This window comes from Mesocricetus auratus, unplaced genomic scaffold (genome assembly GCF_017639785.1).
Source record: "Mesocricetus auratus isolate SY011 unplaced genomic scaffold, BCM_Maur_2.0 Super-Scaffold_100006, whole genome shotgun sequence".
Taxonomy (NCBI): domain Eukaryota; kingdom Metazoa; phylum Chordata; class Mammalia; order Rodentia; family Cricetidae; genus Mesocricetus; species Mesocricetus auratus.
The window spans coordinates 104,547,803-104,566,746 of record NW_024429190.1 but is presented as its reverse complement, the minus strand read 5'-3'; the positions used below and the strand labels follow the sequence as shown (position 1 = coordinate 104,566,746).

Genomic DNA, 18,944 nt, shown 5'->3' with positions numbered 1-18,944 from the left:
GATGAGGGTCTTGTGATCTCAGTTTCTTCAAAAACACAGAATTGTTTTGGGGATGTGTTTTTGTGCTCCTCCCGGGTGTGGTGACAGGAGCTGTTACTCGGATGCCTCTGTGGAAAACATGCTTGTGCCTGGTGTGGCTTGTCCTTGTGGCTGTACACTTCACTCAGGTGACTCCTCCTACCCTCACAGCATACACTGTCGGATGCTTGAGACTTCAGCCTCTCATTTTTAGGTGCGGCTCTCCCAGGTGCACTCCACACCGAGAGCAGCACATAAACTAGAAGACACACTCATTCCACTGCTTGTTTCTGTAGAGAACCATGAGTAGAAGAATATCGCATTCACCAGACTCCAACCTCGGGGCTTTTGCTAGTACCAGCTCCTCACCCTGAGAGCTCTCCACAGAATTTCTTCTTGCTCTTCACCTCTCAGTCTAAAAGTCACCAGAACATTAAAGTTTCTTGTACTATATTAAGTACAAACATCCCTATCCTATCTCTACCATATCACTTAGATTTGCTATGAAGCAGTTATCACAATAACCAGATTTCACGTATTTCCTTGTGTTTGTTTCTCTGCCTTTTTGTCTCTATGGGGTAATATACAGCAACAATGGATATTTATAGAATGAATGACAGACATAAAGAATGAATCAAAGATGGAAAAGAGGAGCAAGGAAAAGAACACATTTCCAACCAATACCTCAGTTTTGTAATAGTAATTCCTAAAGAAGTCTCCATAAGACACCAGCCTTCTTCACTACTGAGAGTCACAGACTTCTACCTTAGCACCTTCTTCACTACTGAGAGTCACAGACTTCTACCTTAGCACCTTCCTACAAGAGTCTCCAGTCACACTCACAACACAGAACTTCAATGAAAAAATGAGACCATCTAAAGAGGAGAAAAGAACCTTTTATCTTCACGTCGTTCCTCCCAGGATTTTGAAGAGCTATAGTTCTAGAGTGGCACTTCAAATTGAGGGATGGGTTTACAGAACACTACACCCAAACACAGCAGAAGTTACAGTCTACAAAGACAGTCTTCCTCTCCAGTCCATATGCTGTACTCCAGACCCTTTCCACAATAAAAACAATAAGTTATGATTGTCAGAGATTAAGAGGTGAAAACGTAGGCCCTCATTTACTAGGTGAGACAAAGAACAAAGAATTCAAAAATAATATAACAGGTTTAGCTGGTGAGCTGGCTTGGCCAGTGGTTGTTCTTGTTTTTCTCTTAAAGCATTTACTGCATGTGATCAGGGAGTTAGATCCCTTCAACACACTAGAAAAGGGGAGAACTAACTCACTAATGTCCTTGACCTCTGTTATACATATATGCTTGCTTATACAAATACAAGTCACACAGGTCACAATACACAATAGTAATAATCTTTAAAAATACTACTGCAAATGTTTGGATTTGTTTGTTTTGGTTTGATCTGGCTACTGTAATTTTTGCTATGGAAATAATCTCATCTATGGTAAACAAAGTAATACAAGTTTATTTTTAGTTTATTTGGCTTAAGTAATTTTTAAATTCCTATTATAAAATCAGAGAATTGCTACTAGCTACAGGTTTTTTGTTTTGTTTTGTTTTGTCTGTTTGTTTTTCAAGATAGGGTTTCTCTGTGTAGCCCTGGCTATCCTGGGGCTGTCCTGACTAGACAGTTTTAAGAAATCTATTATATCCTCATAAATAAGTCTATGAAGATAGAACAAGTAGCACAAGGACAGAAATGAAAACCCATGTGAATGATGACTTAAGCTGGAACTTGGCAATAAATTACTCAGCTCTTCAATACGATAAACTACTCTCTCAAGATATTATTCTACTGAGACGGAGTCTTGCTTTGTATACCAGGCTGACCTCCAACTTGCAATCCTGCTCAGCCTCCAGAATTCTGGTATTACAGACATGCACCACCATGCTCAGTTTAAAGATACTTTTTAAACATCAAAATCCCTTAGATTTTTTGGCTTCCAAGAAAAGAAGAAAGAATATAAATTTCAGGAAAGTAACTTAGGGCAGAATCCTAAATCTATAACTGTGGTCACCAGCATAGGCTACCTCTCTGCCCCGCCCCCTCTCCTGTTTTGTCCTAAGATGGGGGTCTCATTATATTGCCCAGGTTGGCCTCTAACTTCTAAGCTCAAGCAGTTTTTAGGTGAAGCTAGAGTAAAGACGTTTCTTGACCTATCAATAACAAACCTCATGTAACTTAAGAAATATTCTGTGGGCCATTCTTAACTGTTCTAGAGAAAAAGGAAAGGGCAGAGGGCACAGAGGCACCAATTCCTGTCATCCTACTATTTTCTGCCTTTAGAGAAGAAAAACATTGTGATCCACAGTGGATTCACAAAGCCAAATAGAGACCATGAAATATTATTCAGTCTCAAAAGAAATTCTGACACATCAAAGTGTGTTAAGCGCCGGGCATTGGTGGCACACACTTTTAATCCCAGCACTGGGGAGGCAGAGGCAGGCGGATCTCTGTGAGTTTGAAACCACCCTGGTCTACAGAGCAGGTCCCAGGACAGGCTTCAAAACAACACAGAGAAATCAAGAAAAATAAGACAAATAAAAAAGAAGTGTGTTAAGCAAAGTTATAGCATGGATAAACTAAATGAATTAAGTCAGTCACAGAGAGAACCTATGGCTTGGCAAATACACACATTATCTAGAGGAGTCAGTTTCAGAGACAGAAGACAGAAGTCGCTCACCTGGAGCTAGAAGGGCAGAATGAGCTTACTACTTCATGGGTATGTACAGCTTTTCAGCTTTACAAAACTGAGGAGTTATAGCAATGGATGGTTACAAAACAATATGGACATATTTAATTTCACTAAACTGTACTTTTAAAGAGATCAGGATAGATTTTATTTCATAATAAAACAGTTAAAAGAAGTTGCCATTTCCAATTTTTAAAAGCTAATTAATAAACAGATTCATGTCATAAATCATGATGGCACAGAGAAACCCCATCTCACAAAAAAAATAAAAATAAATCATGATGGGCACCAGACATAAATGTGGCTGGCAATCAAATACATTTAGATGTTAGTGTTCTTAGTCATAAAGTGAAAAAAGAAGAGAACTCAATCCTGGCTGTAAGTCCTGGAGTCGTGAAGAGCTAGCACTGACGGGTTGGGAGGCATTAAATAAAAACTACCACACAACCCTGTAGCATCTACCCATGCTCTAGAGAGAGGCTGGTTTGATACCCGAGGTAACATGTAATCTGGGATATCACTGGACCTAAACACACATTTACTGAACTCAAGGACATAAGCACTTAATCACACCGCGATCATAACCACAGTGAAAACGTGTCTGCTGCTAAGTCCATTCCAGAGGCTCAGCTCAGCTTTGTGGTGAAGACACAGAAGATAGACGTGACTGACGAAATGAAGACTATTCTTTCTTGCTTTAGGTACCATCTGAGACATTACCCTATGCTAGTATTTGGTTTCAACAGTCCACACTCAGCTTAATCTATCCTGTATCTAAGCTTTTTCTACATAGGAATATTTTCTGCTGTGATACTGTCTTAGTTAGGGTTTTATTGCTGTGAAGAGACAACTCTTACAAAGGAAAACATTTAACTGGGGCTGGCTTACAGTTCAGAGGCTTAGTCCATTATCATCATGGCAGGAAGAATGGTGGCATGCAGGCAGACATGGTGCTGGGGAGAGGTAGCTGAGAGTTCTACATCTGGATCCACATGCAGTAAGAAGAGAAAGTGAGTCACACTAGGCCTGACTTGAGCTCAATGACGCACTTCCTCCAACAAGGCCACACCTCCAATCATGCCAATCCCTGAGACTCTATGGGGGCCATGTTCATCTAGACCACCACAGCTTTGTAATATATGTTGGCAAGCAGCCTCACATCCATCCCTAAGACTCTCTTCCCTGAAGCATCAGGTCTCAAATCTGCATTTCTAACCCATCAGCAGTGCTCCCATCAGTCTCCAGGTGTAACAGTAGCAAAAGCACAGGTTCCTACTTGTCAAAGTTCCCAAAGCATTGGTGGAAAAAGGTTTTGTGGGCTCTGGTTTATAGACTTTTTTTTTCCTTGTTGCTCCTTCAACACTTCATTTTATGACAAATTCCTAGAATTACATATTCCCTTTAGATCACAGCATCTGAAGTTGTTCTCTGGCTATATGTCAACTTATACTTGTAGAGATTAATTTTTGTCATCTTGACACAAACCTAGACACACCTGGGAAAAGGAAATCTCAATTGAGAATTATCTTTATCAGACTGGCCTGTGTCTATAAGGCATTTTCTTAACTGCCAAATGATACAAGAAAGTCCACCACAAGCAATGCTATCTCCAGGCAGATGTGTAAGGAAGATGCCTCAAAGGCCAGAGAAGGCAAACCAATAAGCCACGCTCATCCAAGCTTTCTTTGTCAAGGTCCTGCCTTGTGGTCAGACTTTCCTTCGGGCTGCCAGCTCACTCCCAAATAATGACATGGAGACTTCTTACTAATTAAGCTTGCTTGCTCCTAACTAGCTCTTACAACTTGAATCAATTCATTTCTATTTATCTACGCCCTGCGACATGGCTTATGGCTGTTACCTTCCTCTTGCACCTTCTGCTTCTTCAGAGTCTCCCTGACATCCCTGGCGGATGATCTCCTCTTCCTCTCTCTGCCCGGAGGTCCAGCCTATCCCTCCTGCCTAGCTGTTGACCATTTATCTTTGTCTTACACCAATACATCTTCACAGTATGCAAATATCCCACATCCCCCTCTTCTGTCTAAATGAAAAGGGAAGGTTTAACTCTAACACAATAAAACTATATAAAATAAGAACAATTATAAAGTAAGAAACACATTCACAGCCAGTCTGTTAGTACTGGCAAATAAAAACAAACAAACAAAAAAAAAAAAAAAACACTCCATTATCTATCCAGAGTCCAAAAGTTTTGTAACCTGAACCATTTTATACCGTAAGTTGTATTACCATCCTAAAAATATCTTTTTAGACCTAAAAACATCTTCTTAGATAAACAACTTAAGCTTCTATGTTTCTCAGTCTTATACACTTCACATCTCTTATGTAAGGTTTCTCTTCTGAATTTGGTACCAAGAAAAAATGTAACTACAACTACCTAATCTCTAACCCCATCAAAAACCCAAGAGGATACACTATTAGCTGAGTAAAAAGAGTAATAAAAAGTGTAGAGCAAACAACTTCCAAAACTATAGAAATGACAGAGACAACTGCCTGCCTGGTAGTCACCTCAGGGTTCCTCTGTAATGTGGGGCATCCAGCTTTGGTCTATAGACCTAGACTATCTGCCAGACTTTTCTGTGAAGCAGGAATTTTGAAGGACTGTCCCTACCGTGTGTTGGCAAAGTTTAGCAGTCACCTTCCTTTGTGTCCTGCTTGACCAATTCTGACAGCATTCTGTCAGCAGCTGAGGCAAGGGCAGTTTCTTGCCCAGTGGCCAACTCTGACACAATGAAAGCAAACTCCATCTGAGGTTTTTTGGTGCCCATCATCCTTTTTTAAAGTAAACTGGGACTGCCAGGAGCAGATGTGTCTCACTGTCATGAAAAGCTTTAGGTTATTAAAACATCTTGAATGTCATATTTTATAGGTCTCTGAAGTATTTGGGGACCATATATCTAAAATATATTTGTTTGGCCTAATATACCCAATATGGTCACAAATTTGATTGTTAGATGACTAATTACTAACCTGTATATTCTAATTATCTTAAATAGTTTGTAACAGTAACTTTCAAGGGCTAGAAATTTATATTACATTGTAAATGAGCTGCACAGGTACAATACCTTAAACAAAAATAGCCTTAAATTTATACCAATATACAAAATATCTTAAACAAGAATAGAAACACATACGAGAGAGAGAGAGAGAGACAGGCAGAGAGAGAGAGACAGACAGACAGAGAGAGACAGACAGAGAGAGAGATAGACAGAGAGAGAGAGAGACAGACAGAGAGAGACAGAGAAACATAGTCTAGCAAGGGAAAAATAATACACAAGATAAATAAGTAAATGAAATATTGGAAAAGGGTGAAATTTTAGTTGTACTAAGATGATTTCTGGAAAAGACCCACAGCAACAAGGGATCAATCGCACTCACCGCTACAGGAATACCATTCCAACAGAGGGTAAAGCATGTGTAAAGGCCCTAAGGAAGGAGCCTCTAAGCAGGCTAGATACAGCAGACGTCTTCTGTGGTGACAGCAGTTAAAGGTAAACGACAGAGAGAGAAGGGAGGCAGATTCTAAACAGAGGAGCAGCATGACGTAACTCACCTATCACAGAAGTCCTGCTGTGTCAGCAATAGACAGTACTGGACAAGCGCAGAAAACAAGAACCCACCAAAGAAGCTTGAATGGCAGCTGAAACCCAAGTGGTAACAGTGAGGATGTGAGAAAATTCTGATCCTTAGAAATCCAAGAGCTGGCCCCAGAATCTTCCTGGAATTAAAACATGAGAAATTTCTATATAAGGCTAAAGATGGCTGAGTAGGTAAGGATTCTTGCTACCAAACCTAGTAACCTGAGTCAATCAGGGGAATCATATAGAAGGACAAAGCCAACCCCCAAAAAGTATCCCCTGACTTCCAAATGGGTACCATGGAACATATATATACACACAAAAACAAACAAGCCGGACATTGGTGGCGCACGCCTTTAATCCCAGCACTCGGGAGTCAGAGGCAGGCGGATCTCTGTGAGTTCGAGGCCGGGCTGGACCGATAGCCTCCAAAACAATACAGAGAAACCCTGTCTTGTAAAAACCAAAAAAAGAAAAAAAGAATAGCTCACTCCTCAGGCCGGGTGCTTGTGGTGCATGCCTTTAATCCCAGCACTCTGGAGTCAGAGGCAGGCGGATCTCTATGAGTTTGAGGCTAGCCTGGTCTACAAGAGCAAGTTCCAAAGCCACAGAGAAACCATCTCGAAAAACCAAAACAAGATACACAAAATATAAATAAGGATCTGGAGAGATGGCTCAGTGGTTAAAAGCATTTTCTGCTCTTGCAGAGGATCCAAATTTAGTTTCAAAACACATGCTCTGAATGCCAGCACTGCTAGAGGCAGAGGCAGAGGTAGAGACAGGCAGATCTCTGAGTTCAAGCCTGCCTGTTCTACACAGCAAGTTCCAGGCCAGCCAGCGGAGGCTTTAAAAAAAAAAAGTCATAGCTTGCCTCTCTGTTGTGATAAAACACTAACCAAAACCAAGTTGGGAAAGAAAGTTTATCTCAGCTTACAACATTCAGCTCACACCTCCGTCACTGAGGAAACCAGGCAAGAACCCTGGAGGTGAGGCAAAGGCCATGGGAGAGTTTCATACTGTCTTGCCCTCTATGCCTTGCTCTTTACATTTATTTACTGGTGAGGGGCGCACATGTCATGGCATGCATTGGAAGGTCAGGACAAACTGTTGACAACCAGTTTTTTTCTACCATCTGGGTCCTGGAAACAGAACTCAGATCATCATGTTTAGTGGCAAGCACCTTTACCTACGAAACCATCTCTCTATGCCTCAGCTAGAATTTTTTATGCAACAAAGTACTACACCAAAGACAGACAGCTAGACATTCTCACATGAATAATTAATCAAAATAAATGTCCTCTGACCTACCTACAGGCCAGTCTTACACATTTTCTCAGATGAGTTTCCTTCTTCCAGATGACCCACGTTTATGTCAAGTTGACAAAAAAATTAACCAGCACAGAAAACAAGTTATTTCCCCCTGAGTCTGAATCCCAAGACCTACATAATATAGAAAGAGAGAGCTGACTCCCAAGGGCTGTTTTCTAACGTAGCAGGTGTGCCACAGCATCTGCGCACTCACCTGCACACACATACAAATAAACAAATACCCAGGCTTGGTGGTGCATGCCTATAAAATCCCAGCAAAGGCAGAGACAGGCGGATCTCTGTGAGATCCAGCTTGGTCTACAGAGCAAGTTCCAGGATGGCCAGGGCTGTTATACAGAGAAACCCTGTCTCAAACAAAATAAAAATCAAAATAAATAAATGTAATTCTAAAGTTACATTAAAAGCATTTAAGTTTTTGCCGGGCATTGGTGGCGCACACCTTTAATCCCAGCACTCGGGAGGCAGAGGCAGGTGGATCTCTTTGAGTTTGAGGCCAGCCTGGTCTACAGAGCAAGTTCCAGGACAGCCTCCAAAACAATACAGAGAAGTCCTGTCTCAAAAAACCGAAAAAAAAAAGCACTTAAGTTTTTAATTAAAGCAAAATTAAATTTCTAGCAAAATATTAACACTATAAACACTCTACCTGAAAAACCAAATTGCCAAGATAATGCTTACATTTAAAATAAGTACTTTGAAAGTACAAACAGCAAAATGGTATACTGTTAATAAAGAGCACGTCATCTCTTCTAAAACTTGCAACCCTGCCAGGATTCTCCAGCAACAGACAGGAATTACATTTCTTGGCCCTTTTCCTTCCATTCTACTCTAATCAACTTCATTTTAAAAATTAATAAAAATATCCTATTATTCCAGAAAGGAAAATGCTTAAAAAACACACAGAACATTAATCAAAACAACAAATGACTAATACATAAGCACCCCATACAACTCTCCCTCAGCAATGAGAGAGAAGTAGGGAGTTTTACAGATAACGAAGTTTAAAAGCTGGGGCCTACTCATCATGCAGTGTAATCTTACAGTGCTGCTATGTCCACAGCCCCATGCTAACACTTTACCCAGGCAGTCACTGTGGACCCTCCCACAGCTCTGGGTCTAACTGCCAAGGGAAGGCTCTAGTTGCTGCTACTTTCAAAGAGGAAGAACTGGTAGGGACCTCACAAAAATTAATAATTACATTAACGAGGAGGCAGCTCAAAAGCTCAAAGCTTAGTAAGTTATAAGAATTGTCACATTATTCCCTGGCACTGTGGACTTCTCAGGGAAACACAACTTACTCAACTGTGCGTTTGTAAACCTCACAGACCAGGGCTTCATCGGAGCTCCTTGGCATTTGTCACATGGACTTCTGTATTAGATCAAGGTGCTTAACGAATCTCCAATGTCTAGTCCTCGTGTGCCCCAGCCCAGCTGTAGAGGCGCAGGAGTCATTAAAGAAGAGGACCCTGTGAATTGCTCAGACGGCATCCACCTCCAATGTACTGGGATCACACACACACACACGCATGCACGCATGCACGCACACACACACACTCGTGTGAACACTGCATAGCACGACTTGTCAGGCTGCCCTGTTGTTTACAGTCTTTCACAGCACAAAGAACCAGACTAACCCTAAGCAGTTGCTGGTGGTGGTTAATCTCAACTGTCAACTTGGTAAGTCCTCAATCAACCGAAAAAACAAGCTTCTGAGCTTACCCATGAGGGATTATCTTGATTAGGTTAATTGAGGTGGGAGAACCTACCCACCGAGGGTAACAACATCCCCTCGGGTGAACTGTATACAAGGAGGGGGCTGAGCATCAGCATTCACCAGGCTCTGCTTCCTGGCACTGGATGCAATGTGACCAGTTCCCTCAACCACCCACGGCCATGACCTACCCCCCAAGACTGACCAAACCTATAAACCGTGAACCAAAACAAACCACTTTCTCCTTAAACTGCTTTTATCAGGATATTTGGTGACAACAGAAAAAGTACACTGTTGAGATCCACATTTCTTTTGCTCAAAACACTTCTAGAAATTCCATAAATCTCAAGTTTTGACTATAGTTGAGACTTTGTCACAAATTCAACTCTCTAGCATCCCTTTGTCTACCTTCATGCATTTAAACAAACAAACTTGCTAGAACACAAAATAAATGTCAGAAAGACAGCTATGGGAGAAAAAGAACACTTAGAATGAGGACTCTCACAGGAGAAAGCACCAATGCTCCCAGAATTACCTATCCATAACAACCATGGGCTAGGAATGTACACCAGGGGGAAGAATAGAAATACACTAGCAAGGATTGCTGTAGTTTGGATCTTTTAACATATGTATTACTTTTAATGATGTGTAGGTGTGTCTGCATGTGGACGTGTGGGTTTGAATGCAGGTCCCACAGAGGTTAAGAGGGGTTGGATGCCCTGAAGCTGGGGTTACAGACAGCACACGTGGGTCCTGTGAAAGAGCAGCAAATGCTCTTAACTACCGAGCCCGAGCCATCCTCCAAGACCTGAAGTGCACCTCCACAAAGGCCCATGGAGTTGGAAGATTTGGCCCCTAGTCTTTGGCATTTCTGGAAGTAATGTAACTTTAAGAGATGGAGCATAATCTAAAGAAGTTAGGCCATAGAGGTGGGCTCTCAAAAACGACTGTGGGACCCAAGTCTCTGTCTCTGCTTCCCAGCTACTATGATGCAAACCACTTCTTCTGCCATAGCTGTCCCTAAATCACAAAGTCAGGTGATCACAGACCAAAGCAACATGCCAAAGTAAAGTTCTTCTCTTTAGATGTTGATTATGTCGGGGCTGGAGAGATGGCTCAGTGGTTAAGAACACTAGTTGGAGCCGGGCATCAGTGGCACACGCCTTTAATCCCAGCAGAGGCAGGTGGATATCTGTGAGTTTGAGGCCATCCTGGTCTACAGAGCGAGTTCCAGGACAGCCTCCAAAACAATACAGAGAAACCCTGTCTTGAAAAAACAAACAAACAAACAAAAAAAAGAACACTAGTTGGTCTTCTAGAGGTCCCTAGTTCAATTCCCAGCGACCACATGATGGCTCACAACCATCTGTAATGACATCTGGTGCTCCCTTCTGGCCTGCAGAGATACATGCAGTCAGAACCTGTATACATAAGAAATAAATCTTTAACAACAACAAAAAAATAAGTTGATTATGTCAGGTATTTCTTAGTGACAGAAAGCTAGCAAACACAGGGTTTTGAGACTGGGTCTCATGTATTTGAAGTTAGCCTGAAACTCAGTAAGCAGCCAAAACTGACTTTGGACTTCTGGTCCCCCTTGCCTCCGTCTCCCAAGCTCTGGTACTGTAAGTGTACGCCACACGCTCCATTTATGTGCTCTAGGTATCAGACTCAGGGTTTTAGCCATGCTAGGCAAGAACTCTATCAATAAGTAATGTCCCCAGCAAGCCCCCCAAAAAACAAACCTTTTAGGAAAGCACTTCATTTTTGCTTTTTAACTTAACATTTATATAATCTGATCATGGTTTCTTCTCCCCACTTCCCAACCCTCCTGCCCCCACCCCTCAAAACCCATAAACACAAAATCAGAAGCCATGCTCTACAAGCAAAAGACCAGTAAGACAAAATGCCCAAGCAGAGCTGTATGTGAGAAAGTCTACCAATAATATCATTGAGTTCATTTTGTTTGGGCCATCTACCGCTGGGCATGGGGCCTACCTTTAGTGTGCTTAATATACCCATGAGACTCCCTTGGATGTCAGCTGGAGATGGGTTATTGATTTGTGATGGGGGCACATGTCCACTCCTCCCCCAGCACTGGGATTCACCCGACTGTGAGCCTGTACAGGCTGTGTATGCACACAGTCTCTGTGAACTGGGATGTGGGACAGACTTCTTTCCTTGGAGTCATCCATCCTCTGCTCCTACAGCTTCCTGCCTCCTCTTTCACATAGCTCCCTGAACGCTGAGAGGAGGGATTTGATCAAAGACATCCCGTTTAGGACTGGGTGTTTCAAAATCTCTAGCTCTCTGAACACTGTCTGATTGTGGGTCTCTGTTAGTTCCTGTATACTGCAGGAGGAAACTTCTCTCATGATGGCTGAGAGAGGCACTAATCTATGGGTATAGCAGACTGCCATTAGCAGTCATTTTATTGCTATGTTCCGTTAGCAGAATAGTATTTTGTTTTCCCCTAGGCCCATGACCCATCCAGTTTCAGCTTCTCCACTACCTGAGCAGTGTCAGAGATGGGTTCTATCTCGAAAAGTGGGCCTTAAATCCAAGCAGAGCAGTTGGTCACTCCTACCTACAATGTTTGTACCACTCCTGCCCCAGCATATCATATGTGCAGTCACGGTTACAGATCACGGTTTTGCAGCTGGGCTGTAGTTACCGTTCTCCTTGGGTATCGTGCAGAATACCTCCCAGTACTGTATAAGCAGTCATTAAGGATGAAGGCTCTGGTTACACACCAGCTCATCTTTTCTGCGTTCAATGAGATATGTAAGTGCTATCTTCAGCAATAGGGCTTCACCAACAATTTGCAGGGAGCAACTGTCTTAGGGTTTCTAGTGCCACAACAAAACACCATGACCAAAAGGCAAGTTAGGGAGAAAAGGATTTATTTGACTAATACTTCCGGATCACAGTCCATCGTTGGACAAAGTCAGAATAGGAACTCAAAGCAGAGCGGGAACCTGGAGGCAGGAGCTGGTGCAGAGGCCATGGGGGGAGCTGCTTACTGGCTTGCTCAGCCCACCACCTTCCTAAGAGAACCCAGAACCAACAGTCCAGGACTGGCACCACCCACCATGGGCTCCACCTCCACTGACCACTGCCTGAGAATATGCCTTACAGCTGGATCTCACGGAGGCTCCTACCTCTCTGATGACTCTAAGCTTGTGTCAAGTTGACACACAAACCAATAGCCTTGGCAATAACTGAGATGTTTAGGGCTTTCCATGAGTCCCTTTGGTCAATGACTCAACTAGATGTAATCCATTCCTGGTACTGGACATTTCACTTGGTGGTAAAAGACGTCTAGTTGTTATCAGTGACTCCATTTAGATTTCTTTCATATATATGTATGTTCTAAGAAACTTCTACAGTGGGTTAGGAAAGCACTTTAATGGAAACAATACACAGAGAAGTGTGAACTTAAACTGAGGAATATTCTAAAGTTCTTCCAATAAAGAATAGTAATTACAAAGTTTGACTGTTAAGATAAATAATACTTGTTTCTCCAAGCTAAACAGTCGCCATCTTCATAAGATCAGCGGAGCCTACTTGTATGAACCTGTGAACTGTTCACTTTCCTATGGAAGGGAAGGTGTGGCAAAGCACTGTGACCTCACCTCAACTCTCCCAACCTCTAGCTGTTCCTTGTAGCCTTCTGCGTGCAGCCGTGCCCTAACTGCAGAAGATCATGGAGAGGCTGCTCATGCTCATCCACACTGTGAATGAATGAAGGCAATGAGCTCACTGATTCCCATGGCGAATCCAACTTCAGTTTGTCACTGGGGCTTTATGAGGAAGTAGGCACTGTCTGTCACCTCAAAGGGAAAAAAATTTCTCACAATGTTGTAAAGTTTAACCACAGAATATCTTAAGATATTCTACAACAGAACTGGAGTACCATGTTTTATATTCCTAACTCCCCCAGATAAAAACCAATTTTGGGGGCCAACAAGATGTCTCATCAGGTAAAAGTCGCTTGCTACACAAGCCTGGCCACCCTATACTTGACCCCGGAACTCGGGTAAAGGATGCATGATTACACTTGCAGTCCCAGCACTCCTGTGGGGAGAAGGGAGTCAGAGTCAGAGAAATGACCCTGAGGCTCACGAGCCAGCCAGCCTTCTGTACAAAACACAGCAGAACCAATAATAAAGACCTGCAATGACAAGGTAGAAAAGAACCAACTCCCAAAAGCTGTCCCGTGACTTCCATAAACACGCAGTATATGTATGCATGTGCCCACAAACACATTTACATACTCTATACATACACACATACAAACATATAATAGAAATTCTTGATGCCAAATTTTAAAACTGTGGCTATATTTCTGTCGATGAACAAAAGAATATTTACAAACTTAGAAGTCAATATGTTAGCCAATGCTGTATAATGCTGCCAAAACAGCCATTAAATTACCATTTTAATCAGAACAGCTGTCATTCACAAGACACTCTCAAAATTTGGGTCTTGTGAAGTTCCCTCAGAAAGCGAGAGAAAAGTCAGGAAGTATGAGGAGAGTAACATTCTCACCTAAGATTCCAGCTATTTACTCTTTGTTCTCCACCTAACCCCCTGCATGCAATCCTGTCCCAGGTCTAGGAGGAGCTACAGTGTACAGAGACTTGAAGGTTAAGGGGGAGGGAGTCCATCTCCCATGCTAGCATGAGACATTTCAGCGTTGTCTCTCTGGGGTCACTGACTCACCACAAACGGTTAGTAGAGTCAGTCCTTCAGTCCCTGGTGGTGGTAATACCTAGAGTAAGCAGTCAGTCCTCCAGTCTACCTAGGGTAAGTAGGTGTTTGTTCACATCTCCACTGCCAAAGCTCACCTAACAGCTAATTAAAATGAACAAATTCACTAAATTCCTAACAAGCAACACATACACAAGCCTTGAACTTTAGAAACTTGGTAGTCTACTGGCATCTCCAGAGGCTCCTTTCTACTAAGACTCAGAAGAAAGAGTAGTGCCTGTAAGAGTACTCTTTCTGAATTGACACCAGCGAGGTGCCACCAGACAGCATTCTGTTACTGATCAATCTTCTAGAGAAGCTGTAGCCATCAGATGCCTTAGCTTGTGTTTAAGGACACACTATGTCCTCACTAAGATGAAACTGCCTAGTAACACATTTCTCAGAACAGGTCCCGCATGCCCACCTTTGTGGCACAACCTAAATTCAGTAATACAGGTGGGTGAAGGCCTAGGCGTATGAAGCAATCCCTTCTACTCTCCTGCCTGATAACTACAGTAACTTTCAACTTGTGCCATGGTGCTAAAAATAGTCTATTCACTTTTTAAAGCATATCCCAATTTGTACATATCCCAATTTAGTACACATTCTATGATAACCAGTTTAAAATACTCAAATTATCTAGTAAGTCTGCAACTCAAATCCAGTTACATTTCATGTTAATTTGAAATCTTTATCATTATGAGCAAATGATTTTTTTTCTTTGTAAGCTAAGAATTATAAAATTACTGGAGTCTAAGTTTCTTTAATTTGCCCCCAATCAACCCCATTCAGTAATACACTAAAGCTCACTGCGCAGACACACGCACGCACGCACGCACGCACGCACGCGGGCGCGCGCACACACACACTTCAGAATTTTCCTTACTTCCCCCTATTCAAGGAAAATCACCCCCCCCCAAAAAAAAACCGACAAAGCCTATGCCTGTGAGGTCCTCTTCCACCCCTGTAGATGTCTCCCTGCCTAAGGGATACAGGTTCTCCCCAGATGCAGACAGCATCAGTGTCCTCCAGTAAGAGCATGCATTTATTAACAATGGTGGGAGGCAGTACATCAACAGGCTTGTTTCTGAAGTTGCAATCCTGCTCCTGCAAGGGACAGGCTTCCATCAGTCACCCCAGGGCAACAGGAGTTGGGCGTTATTCCACCCCCCTCCCACACAAAGCCTGAGAACTGGCTGCTTCTTTGAAACTACTACCATAAAAACTAAGTAACGCAAATGACTGGTGCTAAAGTCCCAAGAGTTTTTGCCAAAGCATGAGAAAGCAAAGTGTACTGCCAAACACCTAAAGATGCTCAGCTCTCTCGGGAAAAGGAGTATTCAGTTACCGTGAGTTTTAGTATTTTTACTCTTATTATATTAAACATGTAGGTGTGTTTTGCCTCCATGTATGCCTGCGCACCATATGCATGCATGCCTGGTGTCTGCAGATGCTAGCATCGGATCCCCTAGTGATGGGGATGCTCTTCTGTGTGTGTGCTTGTCTTATTGGTGGATGAATAAAGCACTGTTGACCAATAGGGAAGCAAGATAGGTGGGACTAGGAGAGGTGGAGGATTCTGGGAAACTGAGGCACAGTCAGTCACCATGTAGGACGCAGGAGAAGAGGTCTGGACCCTTTCTCCAGTAAGAGAAGATCACATGGAAATACTCAATTAGCAGTTATGGGTTAATAACTAGCCAACAAGAAACCATAGAAAATGGCCAACAGCTTCATAAGTAATATAGCACCCTGTGTGTTCATTTGGAACTGACACGGCTCTGGGACCAGGCTGGAGGAATAAATGCTCGTTATATCCTAGAACTGGAGTTACAGTTGGTTGAACCTGGGTCCTTTGAGAAGAGCAACCAGTGCTTTTAATCAGTCATCTCCCCAGCCCAAACTACTATAATTTTTTAACGTATGAAGCTGAAGAAAGTAACCTTGCTAACCTAAAACGTTAATCAAAATAAGTACTGTTCATCAAGTGTGGTAGGACATGCTGTAATCCCAGAACTTAGAAGGATAATGGAGGATCATAAATTCACTGCTAGAGTCAGACTATCTTGAAAGAAAGAGGGGAAGAGAATAGAGGGAGGGAGGGGAGGAGGGAGGGGAGGAGGGAGGGAAGAAGGGGAGGAGGGAGGGAAGGAGGGGAGGAGGGAGGGAAAACTGTAAGCAACAAAACATGACAAAATACTTGCTTTTCACTTTTAAAACTGAGATAAGTCTCCAAATTACTTATTGTACACAAACCGTCACTTAACACATATATATATGTCCAGACACTGTTCTCAGTACCGGAAAGGCCATGACGATTGAAAGTATTGTAGAATTCTGTCCTCCAAACAGCCTTTACCATCTTCACCATAGCAGCCATGACTAACTGCAAAAGACGCTTAAGATTAAGCTGTTCCCTCCATAGAGAAAGGTGTAGGGAGGTTCATTACACCCTCAACTTGAGACGGCACATAGTCTTGGGAGGCCATAGAGCATATAGTATATAGAGTATAGAGAGCTTAGAACACGCAGCTACGATGAAGTCATCACACTGGGGTGAGATTCGGTGAAGCTGCTGTTTTGTAGTTACCTACAGACCTATAAGTAACCCTCACCCACACTGCTTTAAAAAAAAAAAAAAGGAAGAAAGCAATAAACATTAGTTCCCCAAGCTGGGCTTTGGTGGAATGGTTACTTTGGTTTGTCCTTGGTGCCTAACCTAAGGGCAGGTAAAGCTAATGCAAGAAGACAAACACAGTTCTTGCCTCCATGGAGTTCCCAATAGTAAATACAAGCAGCAATGCATTAGAAAAAGTACCTTTTTTCTCCAACAAGGTATATAGAAATATTCTTAAGTAGGTGAATGCTAATATTTACTAAGTATAGTTTAAATTCTTACAATGAATTCATTAAAATTAGCTAAAAACAAGAACATCTCATATAGTATCAGGAATCACAAAGAAACCAGTGACAAGAAAAGAGCACCTAGAATGAAGGTAAAAACGGTCAGGGACGAGTTCCCTGAGCTGAACCCTCACAATGAGAGGAAGCCAGGTCCAGCACATTTGAGAGCACGTACACCTGGGAATGGTGGACATGGGCAAGGAACAGTCACAAAGGGCAGGCGGGCGGGCCACACAGATTATCATCATGGCGTGACGAGGACAAAGAGATCTGATGAAACAATCATTTCTCCTTTAGAGGAAATTTACATTTATACATTTACATTTATACATGGTGCTCTGGCCTATTGTTTCTGTGCCTTCAGTTGTAATGTATCTAGTACCTACTCTATGTCGTTTCTGTGTATGGTAATGCAAAGGAATAAAACAGGGTTTCTACCTTGAACTCACAGCTTAACAGAGACAGGAGACACAAATATTTAGTATTGTAATGTAGCAATAGAATAAGGCAGGGCTGGAGAGATAGCTCAGTGGTTAAGAGCACTGGCTGCTCTTCCAGAGGTCCTGAGTTCCATTCCCAGCAACTACTTGGTGGCTCACATACATTCATAATGAGATCTGGTGTCCTCTTCTGGCTTGTAGGCATACATGCAGGTGGAACACTATACATAATCAATCAATATATAAATCTTAAAAAAAAAAAAAGACTAGGATATGGTTAGGCGGTAATGGGTGTCACACACCTTTAATCCAGGGACATAGGAGGCAGAGGCAGGTGATTCTCTGAGTTCGATATCAGTCTGGTCAACAAAGTGAGCTCCAGTCAGGGTTACATAGAGAAACCCTGTTTCAAAAAACAAATGAATAAACAAAAAGAATAGAATATACAGAATGCTGTTTGAGCCCAGGGGAAACGACGATTAATAAAGCCTCAGAGCCCAGAAAGGAAGCTCTGGCCTTACAAAGCCAGTAGGAGCTTATTTGATGGAACATTCTTCTTCAAGTGCTACCCTCAAACCACTGGTGAAATAAAAGAAAATCCAGACACTACTGAAAAACCTTCCTTTGAAGTATTTACACACAAATGGGGAAAAAGAGTTAATAAAACTTGCAATTGTGAGTGAATAGGTATTTTTGTCTAAAAAAAATGAACTCTAATAATATGGTAGGGTTTCTGTTTGTTCTGTTTTTAAGACAGGGTCTCACCTATCTCAGACTGGCCTCAAATTCTCTAGGTGGCAGAGAACGACTGAATTTTTCATCCTCCTGCTTTTCCCTTTCCAAGTGCTAGAATTATAGGTAAGGAGCACCACGTCTGACTTACTCAGTACTCACTTAGCACGACCCATAGTACTCTCACCAGCTGAGCTGTATCCCAGGCCAGATGATCTGGTTTGCTTGTTCTTTCTCTAACACTGAAGATATGACAATCTACATATCAACAAGTGGATCTATGTTCCTCTTCAGAAGTGCAAAGTGCATGCATGGGCTATATCCACTGTGATATTCATTAAAAAGTAGTGCTTTCAAATAATCTAGTAATGTATCTCAAAATCTAAAACAAGAATAAGCCAGGCCCGAAATTAGACAGAAATAATAAATTTCAGAAATGAAACTGAGGCAAAAAGGAAGATACCTCTCCCAAATATCAGTAAAACAAGGACTTGGTTCTTTGAAAACAATAATGAGGTAATTAAATCCTTAGCCAAAGGAAAGAGCAGATCCAAATTAATAAAGTAGGAGGTAGATATGAGAATGGATACCACTGAAATCCAGATCAATAGAGAATATTTTGAAAAGGGAACTGCAATAAACTGGAAATAAGAAAGAGACTAATTTCCATATATACAAGACCTAACAAAACTGAACCCGGAGGTTATAAAAAACACTAATCAGATCTATAATGAGCAGTAATATTGAAGTAGTAA

At 42.1% G+C, this 18,944-nt stretch overlaps 1 protein-coding gene across 6 annotated transcripts in view; it reads right to left on the bottom strand.

Annotated features, from left to right (window-relative positions):
* Sfmbt1 (Scm like with four mbt domains 1) overlaps positions 1-18,944 on the bottom strand; it is a 100,320-nt gene that overhangs the window by 64,685 nt on the left and 16,691 nt on the right. For 2 of the 6 annotated variants that reach the window (XM_040747796.1, XM_040747802.1), the window contains exon 2: positions 6,300-6,464. The exons of the other annotated variants lie outside the window; for them this stretch is intronic. The gene's annotated coding sequence lies outside the window, so the exon portion shown is untranslated. The remainder of the gene's footprint in view (positions 1-6,299; positions 6,465-18,944) is intronic. 6 annotated transcript variants of the gene reach the window in all.